Source organism: Rhincodon typus, unplaced genomic scaffold, assembly GCF_021869965.1.
Source record: "Rhincodon typus isolate 14 unplaced genomic scaffold, sRhiTyp1.1 hic_rhity00001670, whole genome shotgun sequence".
Taxonomy (NCBI): Eukaryota; Metazoa; Chordata; class Chondrichthyes; order Orectolobiformes; family Rhincodontidae; genus Rhincodon; species Rhincodon typus.
In genome coordinates this window covers 8,184-25,000 of record NW_025967308.1, presented here as the reverse complement: position 1 = coordinate 25,000, position 16,817 = coordinate 8,184, and the positions used below count along the sequence as shown (strand labels likewise).

Here is a 16,817-nt window from a genome sequence, read left to right as displayed (position 1 = left end):
CAAATCAGGATGGTGTGTGGCTTGGAGGGGAACCTGCAGGTGGAGAAGTCCTTGTTCTTTTAGGTGATAACAGTCATGAATGTGCAACATGGTTGAGCTGCTGCAGTGCATTTTCTAAGTAGTGTACACTGCTATCACTGTGCATTTGTGGTAGAATGAATGAATATTTAAGTAAGCAGTTGGAATCCATTCAATCAAGACGCTTTGTTGTGGATAGTGTCAAGCTTCAAGAATTTGTTGAAGCCTCACTCATTCAGTCAGACGGAAAGTATTCCACACATCTGATTTAAATGTTGTAATTGGTGGACATCTTTGGGGAATCAAGAGGACAGACGCATCTGCAACAGGCTGACTGATGAGGAGTGGGCCAAGTAGGTTTATCTGTCTTGTTGGTTTAGCAAAGGCAGAGTCTAGGACAAGCGTCTTTCAGGACATGGCAAGTAGTGGTGCTACTGTTCCACTGTTTGTTACTGACAATGAAATTTGCCATATAAACTACAATCAGTGCTGTTGTCACCACTGGTACTTCTTTCATGTGAATTTCCACATGGTGAGTCTGAATTTGTCAGTGGTGGGATGGTGTGGGAATGGAGAGTTGACCTGATGCCGAAAACAGCTTCAAGTCAACATTTAAACAGCATAGCATTCTAACACTCTGAAGTCTTAATTAATAAGGCAACTACTCTTAAATTATACAATGATACAGCTTTATTAATTCAGCAAATAAGGGAAGAACCTATAAACACCAGGTGTTCCATACCATGCAGGATTCCAAATTCACTGTCTGAGCAACTGAACTACATGTGGTACTAGAAGCCTTAAGGAGAAATGTAAATAAAAAAGTAAACAAACTCAAATGAGTTGCAAGCATGCCTTGTGACTTCCAAGAACTAATTGCTTAAAACTGTACGGTGTAGTATTATTAAGCCTGTTACATTTAAATGAAATTCCTGTCTTTGTGGTGTAATCAATTGTCAATGTAATCACACACAACTAATTCAATGCACACGTTCTTATTACTTACATCAGGCTGGGATGGTTTTTGCCTAGGCTCCATATCGAATCTATGCTGGTGCTGCTTTAACTGGTTTAAAGAAGGTTTGAACTGTGCAGCTCCAACTGTTTCCTTTGTCCAATCATCTACAAGCTTATGCAAGTCATCTGTAAAAGTTCCCTTCTTGTTGTTACTGTTATTGGTTTGATTTTGTTGTTGAGGTGGCTGATGACGTTGGGGCTGGTGCTGATGCTGTTGCAGAATCTGCTGCACTGACTGATTTGCACTGTTGCTACTTGAAGACCCTAAAAAAAAAGCATCGATTTTGTAATAGTTTAGCCTGTTCATTTTTTTTTTGTTTTAAAGTGCAACTATAAATAAATATTCATCCACTAAAAAGGAGAAAAAAAACTGATACAAACAAAATCTAACAAAAACCATAATACAAAACAACATAAGCAGAGAGACATGGATTTGTACTTCAAGTAAATCAAGTCACCAATGATATGCCACCTAAAAGGTAATACACGTTCCAGGTAATTACAGAAGCCGTTAATTTCTATCCAAAAATATAACTCATGCAATTTTACAGTATAAAACAGAGAAAGAAAATTGGATAGTTACTACTGCGATCTTTGCCTAGACATAGCCGTTTCAGAGTAGACCCTACAATGTAAAATGACAAGACAGAGACAGTTAGGCCTTAAAACATTTTAAGTAGCTCTGATGGAAATGCTCTGCTGATGCAATACAGAACTAATGTGATCAATTAATCAGTGGTTCACACATTAAAAAATTAACAGGTTCATCCTGTTGCCCATTTTTTTTTTTTTTTAAAAGAAGAAAAGAACAAGATATAATAAAAGCCAACATGCAGCCACACCAGAGTAGGTCCCATCAGTGATCTCTGGGGGACAAAGAATGGTCGTCCATGATAATAAGTATATTTTCCCTTTCTGGTATTAAAATTTCATACATGATGCACAGGATGCATCTCTTTACTTCCTCCCCTTTAAACGGTTTGAAATATGGTATTCTATTGCCAAAGGGGAAAAATGGTATTTCAATGTTGTTATCCTTTCAAATGTATGTCTTGCTTATAAAAGGTATATGTTGCATTTTAAAAAGTACTACATTTTTAAAGATTATAGAATTTCAATTTTACAATCTTTAAAGAAAATTGAAATTCATGTGCACATATATTAAGTGGGAAATACAAATTTTGTGAACATTGGAGTGAGCAACATTTCATGAACTGGAACAAAATTATTATGTCCCCATGGAATGGAAAAATAAGTGCTAATTACTAAATTGGACATACGGAATAGATTAAATGCCACAAAAATAAAGGCTAATTTACGCTGCCAAATTGAAGAATAATCTGGTCTGGCTGAATGTAAACTGTTACACTTGTTATTCCTATAAAGATACATTGTTCTGCAGGTCTGCGGCCATTAAATACCATGGGATAAAGGGCACACCACATTGCTTCTAATTTTAAAACTGCAACTAAACATGGAAAAAAATTAAAACGTTGAGATTTAAATTCAACTACTATTCTGACATGATGTCCTGAGCTGCCTTTTTAATTTTTTTAACCAACCTGTTCAGAGATGTTGTTACACAGCCCTGGAGCAGATAAGACATGAACTCAAGCCTTCTGGCCCAGAGATAGGGACACTATTACTGCACCACAAAGGTGTCAAACTGAGCTGTCTTTAGATATTCCCTAATAAACCTGTTTGGAGGGATTCTCTCACTTTTGGAGCAGGTGGGACTTTAACTTAGCTTTCCTAGATCAGAGGTAGGGACACTACCAATGGACCACAAGAAACCCAAACTGAACTGCCTATATTTAAATTAACATAAAAATCAAACAATTGTATACTGGGGAAAGTATTAGTAGATTACCCCATTCCCCTCTGAATGCTTTCATTTTTCCTCTATCTCATGGGTTCAATGTGACAAAATATATTAAGGTGGCAAAGAAATATTATTGATTTAAAACAAGAAAATATTATGATTGTTTGAGGTTGTTGACTGGTTTGCCGAGCTGGCTTGTTTTTGTGCAGACGTTTCGTCACCATGCTAGGTGACATCATCAGTGGAGCATCCGATGAAGCGATGTTATTCTACTTCGCTTGGAATTTATACTGTCTGGTCTGTTATGGTGAGTACTGTCATTTCCGGTTTTGATCTATATGGTTTTGTATATGGGGTCCAATTCTATATGTTTGTCGATTGAAGTATGAGTGGAAAGCCATGCCTCTAGGAATTCCCATGTGTGTCTATGTTTGGCTTGGGCTACTATAGTTACCTTGTCCCAGTTAAATTGATGAGCTCCATCGTCTGAACGTACCGATATTAAGGAGAGTTCGTTGTGCCATTTTGCCGCTAGCTGATGTTCATGTATTCTGAGGCTAGTTTCCTTCCTGTCTGTCCGACGTAATGTTTGTGGCAGTCGTTGCATGGTATTTTCTAAACCATGCTCGTTCTGCATGTTGTGGGAATGAGGTCTTTAATCCTTCAAAGTATTTGTCGTAGAGTGGCTGTGGCCACCATGATTCCTAGTGGTCTTAGGAGTCTTGCTGTTAGTTCAGAACTATTGTCAAGAACATATTGGAACTGACCAGACTCTAAGACCACTAGGAATCATGGTGGCCCACAAGCCCACAGCCACTCTACAACAAACATTTACAAGGATTAAAGACCCCATTCCCACAACATGCAGAACGAATGTAGTTTAGAAAATACCATGCAACGACTGCCACAAATATTACATCAGACGGACAGGAAGGAAACTAGCCTCAGAATACATGAACATCAGCTAGCAGCAAAACGGCAGGAAGAACTCTCCTTAATATCGGTACGTTCAGACAATGGAGCCCATCAATTTAACTCGGACAAGGTAACTATAGTAGCCCAAGCCAAACATAGACACACACAGGAATTCCCAGAGGCATGGCTTTCCACCCATACTTCAATCAACAAACATATAGAATTGGACCCCATATACAAATCCATACAGATCAAAACCGGAAATGACAGTACTCACCATAACAGACCGGACAGTATAAATCCCAAGCAGAGTAGAATAACATCGCTTCATTGGAGGCTCCACTGATTATGTCACTTAGCATGTTGGCTGAAATGTCTGAACAAAAACAAGCCAGCTCAGCAAGCAAGTCAACAACCTCATCCACAACCTGAGCTACAGATCTTTGCCAAAACTTTATGATCGTTTTGCACAATTTACCCACGAATCAATAACTATTACGAAGCCACTGAGTGACATATAGCATAGCTGGAAAAGCAATGCTGGAAATCCTTAACCAAATCAATACGTAAAACCATCAAAGTAATATAATTCAGGTGGATTTTAATAAGAAATCTAGTGATGTTCAGGAAACCATATTTTCCTAAATAAATTAAAAAGAGTACACATTTTCTTGCAAATTTTAGCCAATGAAAACTTGATTGACAATAATAGGTGGAAAAAGTGCATCACAGACACATCCTGTTTGCACTTTAAAATACCTTTGCATCAAATTTTAAATAACCACCATGTTGAGAAATTAAAATGAACTTCACTAGTTGTTTTCTGAAAAGAGCATTTAGTTTTGCTTTGGTAGGGATGGTGGGAAGCAAGAGAACATCTGCATAGGGGTTTCAAGCTTTGTGAAGTGGAAGGTTTCCTATATTGGTGTCAATTTGTCTATGTAAGCAGAGAAGAAAGACAACAGACCAGCTAGGAGAGGGCATCATGGTGCAAAGGAGTTATTAAGCATGCAGTTACTTTCAATTATGTGTAGATGGCCGTATTAATAAACATAGAGCAGAGACCATCTTTTATAATATCTCAGAATTTTCTTAAAAACTTAACCTGCACACTAAAAATAAAAAGGAGTCTAATATCATCCAGAATGATCTACACCAAATTAACAAATAGACGAAGAAATTAGAGATGTAATATGTAGATATATTTAACATACTAGTATAGGAAATATGAAAGGTTTACGCAATGGATCAGGAACAAATATTTAAGTCCATTAAGTATAACTAAGTTGGTCAATTGGTAGCACAGAGCTTGTGCACTATTAGAAAAAAAGCATGCAGTTGAAGCTTTTTGTCTAGTACTCATCAGGACAGCCTCAAGAATGACAAATTTCAAAGGGAACAACAATTTTTATAGAAAAGGATACATAAGGTCAGAAAGTTTACTCTGGCTGTTCAAGGCACTGAAATGGTGAATGCACAAGGAAACTGTTGTCCCCATGCTTTTGTTTATTTCAAAAAAGTTCCAATTCCTGAACATGTTCATCTTGACTGCAGAGGACAGGCCTCTACCTATGAACGTACATAGTTTCTAACAAGCAAATCCAAGCATTATGCCTCTTTTGAAGTTACATATATTCATATGCAGTGATCTGTACTATGCATCCAAAATAAGCATATATGCAGGCATAGCCCCTTTTTAAAATGTGAGGGACAATAAGATCCTAGTGTATGCTCTATGGCAATATCTTGCCCAGAGCTAACATGCCAACCAATCAGCATCCTTTTCTCATGCAGTATAAATTGTTGCTCCCTTTGAAATTTGGCATTCTTGAGTTTGACCTGATGAGTGTAAGAAAAAAAAATTCAACAGCTTTTTTTCCCCAGTAATATTCAGCTCAAATACTGGTGTACCTCAGAAGTATCTGTAGTAATGCACTTTTTTCAAATGGAACAGACAGAACAGATAAAATATGTCAGAGTAATAGAACTGTACAGCATGGAAACAGACCCCTCTGTCCAACTTGTCCATGCGAACCAGATAGTCTAAATTAATCTAGTCCCATTTGCCAGTATTTGGCGCTTTAAACCCTTCCACGTACCCATCCAGATGTCTTTTAAATGTTGTTATTGTACCAGACTCCACCACTTCCTCTGGCAGCTCATTCCATACATGCACCACCCTCTGCCTGAAGAAGTTGCCCCTTAGATGCCTTTTAAATCTTTTCCCTCTCACCTTAAACCTATGCCATCTCGTTTCGGATTCCCCCACAGGGGGGAAAAGACATTGGCTATTCACCCTATCCGTGTCCCTCAAGATTTTATAAATCTCTAGGGTCACGCCTCAGACTCCGCCACTCCAGTGAAAATAGCCCCAGCCTATTCAGCCTCTCCCTATAGCTCAAGCTATATTAGGCAACATCCTTGTAAATCTTTTCTGAACCCTTTCTAGTTTCACAATATCATTCCTATAGCAGGGAGACCAGAATTGCATGCAGTATTCCAAAAGTGGCCTAACCAATGTGCTGTATAGCTGCAACATGACCTCCCAAGTCCTATACTCAATGCACTGACCAATAACGGCAAGCATACCAAATGCCTGCTTCAATATCCTATCTACCTGTAACTCTCTATAGATTGAGAAAATATAATTTACATGCTTAAGTAACAAAGCTATCCTGTTTTAGTTCACGTAGATAGACATTTTGTATCTAGCAACATGGATCACAATTCAAAAGTCACATGCTGCCACAGATGCAAAGTTTACCACAATTAGTTTAAGACTTTTAGCCAAAAGCAATGGAAGTGGTAGTGACCTACAAATGAATGATATACAGCTATAAGAACTACTGGTTTACCTGTTACCAATATGACTTTATGATGACATAATTTTTGAAAATTCTCATCTCACATCTGATTTTGGCAATAATCTAATGATTAAATTATAATAACAATCTTTGCATTCATATATTTTCATACCGCTAGCATAACTTTTCTTTTTAAAATAAACCTCTACAGATCTGTGGAAGGATGTACAGAAAAAATGGCCAAAACAGTTGAAGAATTTGTACTGGTAGCATGGTGAACAGGGTGCACAGAAGGCTACAGCTAGCAGACCTGAAACTGGAATAACATGCAAGACTGGGGAAATTTCAGAAGTAGATAATGACAAAGCCATGGAGAGGTCTGAAGAAAAATGGATTTTTATTTCAATGTGTTAAAGTAGCCAGTTTAGAGATCTGGAATGAGGTAATGGGCAGACAGGAGTTAAATGGAGTCGAGCAAAGGAACAGGTAAAAAAGATGAGTGATGTAAATCTTTGAACAAGCTGGAAATTTCGGATCTTGAATATTCAAAAGATTACAAAATGGACGCTGCAGAAGTCTAGTCTAAAAGTACAAAAAAAGGGATGTGTTTCATCTTATCTGAGAATTCAATTTGTCTCAATAAATGGTAGAGGTTAGAAGAACATGCTAGCCCCATAAACCATTTTGTAGATTTATTGTCAATGTAGTGTTAAATATCATTTATAATTAAATAGGACAAGAAAACAGTACTGCAAACTGAAAAATGGACATTGCCGTTAAGAGAATATATTCATGCAAATCAGCTTGCCCCAAGTGCTTTATGATTCATAACCAATAAAAAAGGATGTATTATCTACCTACAGAACTGCCATGCAATTTTGCTCTATCAGATGTTTGCCCAAATGTAATAGTACGTCTATCAGGAGTTGGTCACAGGCAGTTGTGCCAATGTTAGCTTTGAAGCTTACATGGCCAGTGCTTTTACATAGGATATATGGTCCAGAAACAAGTGATTTTGCCCAAAAGATCCATGTATTTATATTCCATTTGAGCCTGCTCCAGTGATTACTTATCTAAATCTAACATGGAATTAATTCCTCAGTCAAATGTTTCCCTTTAAATGCATCTATATCATTAGCTTCAAACATTCCCTGTGGTAGCGAGTTCCAAATTCACACCACACTTTGGCAAGGAAGTTTCTTCCAGATTTCTTACTGGATTTCTGGATTATTTTGATGGCTTCTAGTTAAGAGAAAATATCATATTCAATCACAAGTGATCAATTCAACCTGGGCTTTAAAAGGTTCTGCAAGTTGAAATTCAGGTATTGAGGAATTCAGTTGACAGAATAATTCAACATCACAGATTAATGTTATCCATTTTCTTATACAGACAACTGAAATTATCTGATGGCTAATACAGACAATTATCTAAAACTGCATGCAACAGACCAAAAGTAAATGGTTATGGAAAAGTCATGCCAAGAAGACAATTCTCGTTACAATTTCTGCAGCTGATAGAATCTATTCTTAAACATGCAAAAATTCTATATCTTCAAAATTAGCAATCTGGCATGAAATTTCTCTTCAATTTCCCTCCACTCGAATGAGCAATCCTCTTATAACAAGAAGTAGTTGAGATGAGGCTTATGTGGAGCGCAAGTGACAGAATAGATCTGGTAGGCCGAAAGCCTGTTTCTGTGCTAAAAGTTCATGACATTCATTGACATTTTCCACAAAGGTTGATAGTTCTGAACACCAGGTCCAATTTAGCTAGAATGCCAATACTCAATTTCTGTTCAGTCATAAAGTTTCTCAAATTATTGTTTTGGTTAACAAAGATGAACTGAAATGTTTATGTGCCCGTGATCTACTGGACAACAGGTCTTTGACCCCAAAATATTTTTAAAATTATCAACATCTTGTTCAGCAAAAATGGTCCTTATCTATTAGTTCTGCTATCCCAGGCCTTTGAAAAATCTGTAAAGTATTTACAAATCTGTAAAAGTGTAATTTCTCTGTCTCAAGGTCCAAGTTGTGCCTACTAGAAAGTTTTAACTGCAAAATAATTACAAATCTTCACTGAGCCATACTAAAAAGATTGCATGTCACATTTACAATAATGCAATTTGACATAATATTCCTTTGATTTGATTTCACTGCAAGTACCAAGGAGCCAAGGTCTGGCATAATTTCTAAAGCAAACTGGCCAATTCAAGCTTCATGATCTGTAGTTTACAATGTTAAATGGGGAGCAATATTTTTGCATGTTTTATTACTGCATTCATGCAATTTCAGGTTTACTCATGATACATTGTTGGATCTCGGAGGAGTTGTAAATATTAAATGACGTACCAATCAGTGGGGGAAAAAATGGCAGTTCAGAGGCACTGGAGCAGTGGATCATGAATAATAACCTGATTAACTGGTAACACTCCTATCTTCCAGTGTAAAAGGGAAGATTACTAAGGGAATGCAGCTCCTTCCACAAGTGCCAATTTTCAGGTGGAACACTGAAATGAGATCTAATCTGTCTGTGAAGGGTTCTTCCACTGACGTGGCCAATATACGTCTTTCAAACATGGAAAACAGATTATCTAGTTATTTACTCATTTCCTTCATTTGGGATCTTGCTGGTTGTATATTGCTTGTTTTTTTTTGCCCATAGAGAATGGCCAAAAGTTGCAAGAAATTCATTAGTTGTGCAGTGTGTTGGAAGATACAACAGATGAGCTACATAGATGTGACTGCTTCATGGTCATACAAAACTACAGTAATGCAATATTCCAGTAGTGAAGTGCACAACTATGATCATAAATTAATGGAATAAGGCAGGCCATGCAGATTATTGTGAATGGTAACGATCACCAGGAAAATGCTGTTTGTGTCAGAAATGCAACCTACATGCTACCTACATACAGCCCAGTCACCATTTAAGTTAATCATCAGTAGTCCCCACTACTTATCAGAGAAACATGCAAAAAGAGGTATCACACTGTTTTATTCCAATGTGACTTTGATTTTGCCAAGATTCTGATTTATCTACCTTGGTAAACATTTATACAAGTATATTGCAGGTTTTGGCTGAATAGTTTCACACATGATGCTGTTAACTGAAATTTGGCTGGAAGGGAAGTAATAGAAGTATCTCCAAATGACTAGTCTGGAAATTAACAATCAAGGAAAACTTCAAGATATTTAATACTTACACAGAACTGATGTAAAGTAAATATGTCTTGCTTCTTCCATCTTCAACAAGCAAGATATTCGTTCCTAGCAAGACTTATTTTCGTATATTTTAAAACTTTATTCAGTTGTTTTAGGTATCTTTGTGCACAGCCAGAGTTGACTGGCCTTCACTACTTCTATTCTCAGTTCTTTCAGTAAATTGGGAATACATCCACTATACTGTAGTATTTGTTTCTATCTGCAGGATTACGTGTCATAGAATTAATACAGCTTCTTTGGAGACCACCGATATGAGCAAAAACCACTGAGGGCATTTAATGTTGCAGAGTGCATTCTATTCACTGTAACAATCACATTTTATTTAACCATATTCAAAGCCCTATCTTTGTTTTTCCAAACACAATAGACATTCAAAAATGTCTATATGCTTACCCAACACCTTTTCTTCTTACAGGAAGCTTGCAAAGAAGGAAGCCAATATGATGAGGGCTATAGTTTTTTAAAAAAATTATATGAAGACCATCTATCCTGAGAAATTTTACAAAATCTGAGTAAGTTTAAGAAAAGGAATTTCAGGATGTCATTTAACACTGGTGAGAGGGCAAAAGGATGGCTGGTGAAGAAGAGCTTACTATTACGTAGAAGTACAACATAGCTATGAACTTTTAAATCATTTTTCAGTTTCAAGCTTATGGACCTACTAACTAATACAAGATTGTTCACAAGGATCAAGAGGCTAGTAAGAGCTTGTCTCACTGCATGAGGCAATTCCAGCAAATCTGGGTCGTTAAAGATTCAACCATGCAGTTGGAAGCATTGCGGAACAATGGTGGACAATCACTGCAGTTGAAAGCACTAGTAGCAGCTGCACTGGAAACATCTGGCAGAGAGATGATGAGCAGATACATTTACAGAAATGTTTCTATAGAGAATGTCATAGTATCACAATTCACAATCCAAGAAAGGTGGCACATTTAAGTGAGTTAAGAAATATTGTTAAGGACAGTCTTAAGGCAAGCACTCTGAGAACTCTCAGTTCTGCAATAGTTTCTACACATGCAGATACACTTTGACGTTCAACAACTGCGTGAGCGCTCAAATGAAGTTTATCATTTTTCTCTGGGCTAGTGACAAGATAACAACCCAAAATGTACAGATTCTCAGAGTAAGGTTTGACTTCTATGAAGACAGCTAGTAGAACTGCAAGCAATCCTAAGAAAACCTCCAAAGATCTCTAACATTTTGATTTTCTTCCCCAAGAAGGCATCAAGTGGTAATTTTTGGAGGGGTTGTGTGGACGACAGACAGAGAGGAGAAAGAAGGATAGAGAAAAGATTTGTGGCTTTCACAAAAGTCTCAATTACATTTGAAGAATAACCCATGTCTCTAGAAACTAGGTTTGCATTCTGCCTCACTTTCCATACACGTGGAATTCACAATTTCCAGGTGATGCCATTAATGTCACACATAGGCTCAAGGAAAACAAAACTAACGTTGTGTGGCTATCATACATTATCTGAATATTGAATGGTCAACTACTTGCTTAAGAAAGGGCACAACCTACACATACCCAAATAACACCACCGGTAGAATGTAGGTGCCGTCATTCAAGGGAAGTGACAACTCAAAATTGGGATCATTTTTCATCAGTGAGTGTCACATTCCATTACCAATTTTGAAGCACACTGCTTTGTAACAGGAAAGGAAACAATTTTAGTGATGTAGCTTGGGATTGTAAACCGTCAGTGATGTGGCTTGTTGGCACCTGTTGCACAGGAGCTTAGTAAGATCACTTTTGTTCAAGACTGCTGTCCAGAAATTACTCTGAAGCTGAAGATGTTGTTCCATCAACTGGCAACAGTTAATATCGAATCTCAAGGTAACTTATTTCAACATGCTCCTCTAATTGTGGCCAAGGCAGTTAACCTGCTGTGACACATGGTCCACAATGGCTATAAACAGATGTTACATCTCCCACTTATGACTGACTTTTCATGATCATGATCTACTCCAACTGTATGTTTATCAATGGCAGAAATTCATATCGCAAAGTTGACTGAACTATGGTATCATAAGAGAATAAAACCCGTGCATTAAAATCTGCTATTCTGCTTCACCAGATAAATTTGACAGTCACTTTAGTTGCAAAATAATAACGTGGGAATCAAGTAAATTTGATGATCAATGCAAATGCACAAACTGCATATTTATACATATAAGCATGTGTGATCTCTAATGCACTGACCTAATGATACACCAGATACCATCTCAATCCATACTCCACAGAGTGACTAATGTTCAAGTCAAAGGTAATTTTCATTCCAATATTCTTTTGAGTTTTTCCAGGAATTAGATGGAAAGGAAGGTTCTACCAGGAGATATAACTGCACACCATGCTCTTTATATCCTGGTCCAACATCACCGTGGGAAATCCAAGTATTTTGATGATTATTTCTTGCAAACAACAATTAGTCCATGATGAAAATCAAGATTATTCGAATGCAGCCATATTAAAAGACCCTGAGCTTGGTCTCATCTGCCTCTGAATAAAATATCCTGATTTGGAACATTGACTAGAAGTTGAGGTTGGTTGGCTTGCCGAGCTGGTTTGTTGTTTTGCAATCGTTTCGTTACCGTGCCAACCAACCTCAACACCCACAACCCGAGCTACAGATCTACTCCAAAACCTTATTGACTAGAATGCTCACGATCATCTTAAGGTAGATTTTTGTGCAATTATGTTGCTGTGGGGTAAGGAGCTAAATATCAACGGAGACATAATTATGGATAGCTGAAGCACAGCACCACAACAGAATAGCAGCAGGTAGAATTAATGAAGGCAAGCACTTGCTCTTCAACTCGTCAACATACTTCAAAGTAATCTTACTGGGAAAGGTGCATGGTTCATAGCTGTTGAGAAACATGGCAAAGCTTCCGATTCAACTAACACGTTAATGAAAACTGTTTTAAATTATTCATCGTTAATGGAATATTTCAAAAAAGATTCACACAAATAGAAACATTCTTCCTGTGATTAAAAATTACTTAACACTGAAAAATAACTTAAAAAAAAAACTTACCTGTGCCAATTAATTATTTTCCAAAAGCCATCCCAAGATCAAAAGGGTTTTTTTTGGGGGGAATGAGGGGAGCGGGTTAACCTTGCACTCGGGTTTGTACTGCTTTGGTGCATATAATTTATGATGCGATGTGCTGGATTTTGTATCCAGTACCCTCTGGACTTCAGGGATAAACCAGACTTTGTAAATCATTTGTTTTTAGTAAATGAACACCATCTTCTTTGCAGTTACTGTATTTAAATTTTTCTTCACGTGAATAGAAACAAATAATAAAGTGTAAAAGATTAGTTATGAAGTTTAGGTGAAATTAGCAATTAAGATTAATTGTAATAAAAGCAGCAACATTGTTGGAAATACTCAAATAGGACCCATGGAGATGGAAGGTCAAGTTAATAAATCATGAAGGATTCCAACGTAGGGTTATAAAACCCGAAATATTAAAGTGACTTTCCTCTCTCCAGGGATGTTGCTTGACCAGGTGGTTTTCTGGTTTTGTTTCACATTTGTTGCATCTACAGTATTTTGCTTTTTTATTAAAAGCTCTCTTTTCATCTACAACTCCTGAATTAGTATTGGCTCTCATCAGGTTGCAGTTTTTAGGCAAATTACCTTGACTAGTTCAGTTTTGTTGGCAACGTCAGTGGGGTGAATTTACATTGTAGAACATTAGTAAAACTGCCTATAGCACAGGAAAATTCCAAACATCAAACTGAAATGACTATGAAATGAATTTCTTGTGGGAACAATCTTCTCCTGCACTGGATACATAAGTATTTACATGGTCAAAAAGTTCACAACAAAACCACAATTCATCACTGATTTTAGTAAATAAGGCTTTCAAAGCTAAATAACAGTTTAATAAGAAGGTTAACCTTTGTTCTAAACTTACTGGTTTTAAAATTTTATCCACATTTCTTCCTTGAAAATAAAATCATTACAAAATATTTGTCATCTTACAATACTTAAATGGCCTTCAGCACCTGATCAGGACAATATATCTTTATATATTCAAAACAGCACAAAGATAAAATGTTCGTTGTTTGAAATAAATTGTTGAAAGAAACAGACTTTATTCCAAGAAAACTGTATAAATCATAGTACACAAAATGGGGTATAAAACTGTGTGCTCAGAGTGAAGCTTATAGGTTACCATTTATACCTTACTACATTCTACATAAATTTAGCATGCCACTAATCAATACATTTGAAAAAAGTTTTCTTCAATAATGTGAATGCTGAAAAGAATACTGGCAGGAATATTACGAGACAAACTGCCTTCACCTTGAAGAGTTATAAGTATACTATTCTAGAGGAACCTTTTGCACTAATACTTCACACTTAAATCAATTTGTAGAGATATCCACTATTCTATACGGGTTTCCCATTTGAAAAGATATTCTACTTGAATAGGTTTTTAAATTTCAAATTTCCATTTCCTTGTAATATGCTTCATCAGCCACTTAAGGAGCCAATCAGCCCTTTGTATAAATTTTAATCAATTTAACAAATGGAATTTCAAACAAATCATTTGGTGTTCAGCCAGCAGGGTTATAGAAATACTAGCTAAGTGTCCAAGCGTGATGAGCTAACAAAAAGAAAGTCAAATGATCATCTGTTGCAGCGCTAGCTCAACTGCTGGTCTAACTTCAGGATGTTATTGCATGCAGTCTTTACATCCTCACTCCTGAATCAATGGGTCTTGATTGGTGCCGAGAGTCACAGGTTGGAAACCCCAGACCACTGTCTTTGCAGATCAAAACAGCAATTGTTGGCATACATTTATCTGCCCAAATCCTTGCGTACCGATGTTTGAATGAAATATTTTTTCCAAAACGCTGGTTTTCAACAATCACTGTGAGCACAAAGTTTTATCCTAAATAATGACACCTTAAACATTAGAAGTGGGTTTTATAAGGGTGAAGAGTTTTTTTTTGAAGGTAGTTTCAAACATTCTACATCACATGTACTGTGGCAATATACACAACAGCATAACAGATTTAATCAGTTCTAGTGCTCCAGCCAGGATTTCCACATTATAAAGTGTATCTGGCACAAAATGTATTTATAACCCAGAACACACAAATGAAACATCCTAAATATCTATTACTTAACAGTTAATAGACTAATAGGAAAATGGAGGTGTTGTTACAAGTGCAGTAAATGAGAGTAGAAAATATTCAAATGGAAGTGACTGAACAAAGCTTACTGAAAACCATGTTAGACTATTCTACTGAACACTAACTGGAGCACTGATGTATCAGCATTTTTCGCATGCAGACATCTCAAAGATACAACAGTGTAAAAATATCAAAATATTTATCACAGTCCTTAAAAAAGGGTTTCAGCCTCCTGTGACCTTCCTAGTACTGCATCAAGGAAATACATTAAGTATCCAGCTTGTTACATGCAAGTCTTCATTGTCGAAACATGTGTGAAAGAGACCAGTCTTCTACAGGAGTTCTGAGTTCTCCATTTTTGGTGAAATGAGATGCTAGGAGAGTAGACTTGTACATTTGCCATATTTTGAGAAAAGTAAAATAAATTACTTAAACACAAATTATACTAAAATACAAAAGCTTTGGTACACAGTAAATTTTCTGAGTAAACATTATGCAACATCTTAATTTATTTATATGTTATATACACAGAAGATGAGCTCTTCCACATATGCTGTTAATATTTAGTGATGAGCCAGAAGCAGTGCACTAAAGCATTTGTATGTAAAATGAAAAAAAAAGCAATTTTGGTAACCAATAAATTAAAAAATGGGCTAAAAAGCAGGCTTCCTGCAGAAATATAAAATGGACTGAGATAGCAAGAAGAGGTGATGGGATGATTAGTTTAAATACAAAAGAACATATACAAACAGATGGACAAAGACACAGGTCCACTGAGGAATCTGGTACGAGGTTTGCTACTAGATTTATAGGTCACTCTCTCAGACGTTTGGTGGAAAACCGTCCAGCCTGCGAATGAATATAAAGGGGACAAAAACAAGACACTCGTAAAGTCGTACAGCAGTGACTTGAAATAGTAATTAATTTAGCTGGATGGATATAGCATCCACAGCTAACTACTTATACAACTACGAAAGAATTATAGCTAAAAAAAGTCGATCATGTGCAAATAAATGCAATGGAAGGAAAAGAACCTGAAAAGGTTTAATTTTTATGTTGACAAGTTTTTACAAAGGAAAATTATGAAAATTTACTGAACACAAAACTCAAACATCTGCTATAAAGTAGTGCCTCACAATGAGTAAATCTGTAATTAAATCTGATTTAAAGGTTTTGGAATCTAAGCAATGTCTATAAAATTAGTTAAAATGAAAAGCTGCTATACTTTACAGATTTCTAGGATTTTAGCAAGTTTGCATATACAGAACTGTTCTGTTCTATTAACTATAAAACAAAATCTTGGAAAAAGCACAAATACGTTTCTTTCATCTGTTGATTATTTGGTTCAACAGAATATTTCACCATTTATTCTGAAAAGATCTGCACATTTTTTGCAAAAAACAGAAATTGCTGGAAAAGCTCAGCAAGTCTGGCAGGATGTGGAGAGAAATCAGAGTTAACATTTGGGTTCAGTGACCCTTTCTCAGAACTGCTGCCAGGCCTGCAGCACTTTTTCAGCAACTTCTGTTTTTGTTTCTGATCTCCAGCATCTGCAGTTCTTTCAGTTTTTACTTACACTTTTTTTGCTTTCCTATTGCAATAATTTGGAGACACATTATTGTCCAATGCGCACTTGTGAAATTATCAGCATGGCCATTTGGAGGCTGATGCGGGAGGTTCTGGTCTATGCTCTAAATAGGAGAAAGTGCCACATTGTTGGAGGTAATATTTTTCAGATGAGATACTGAAAAAAAGTTTCTGTTCAAAGCCAGATTAAAACAAATCATAAAGACAAGGAATTTATAGGCTATTTGCCTATAAAGTAATAGTGACTACAGTTCAGAATTAAGAAATTG

General features: G+C 36.5%; 1 long non-coding RNA gene across 1 annotated transcript; it reads right to left on the bottom strand.

Moving 5' to 3' along the window:
- Positions 1-1,026: 1,026 nt before the first annotated feature.
- LOC125481312 lies at positions 1,027-15,923 on the bottom strand. The gene is made up of 3 exons (XR_007261284.1): positions 15,712-15,923; positions 1,619-1,660; positions 1,027-1,299 (listed from the first exon to the last, which is right to left on the bottom strand). It is a non-coding gene; the product is annotated as an uncharacterized LOC125481312 (long non-coding RNA).
- Between the last annotated feature and the right edge of the window lie 894 nt (positions 15,924-16,817).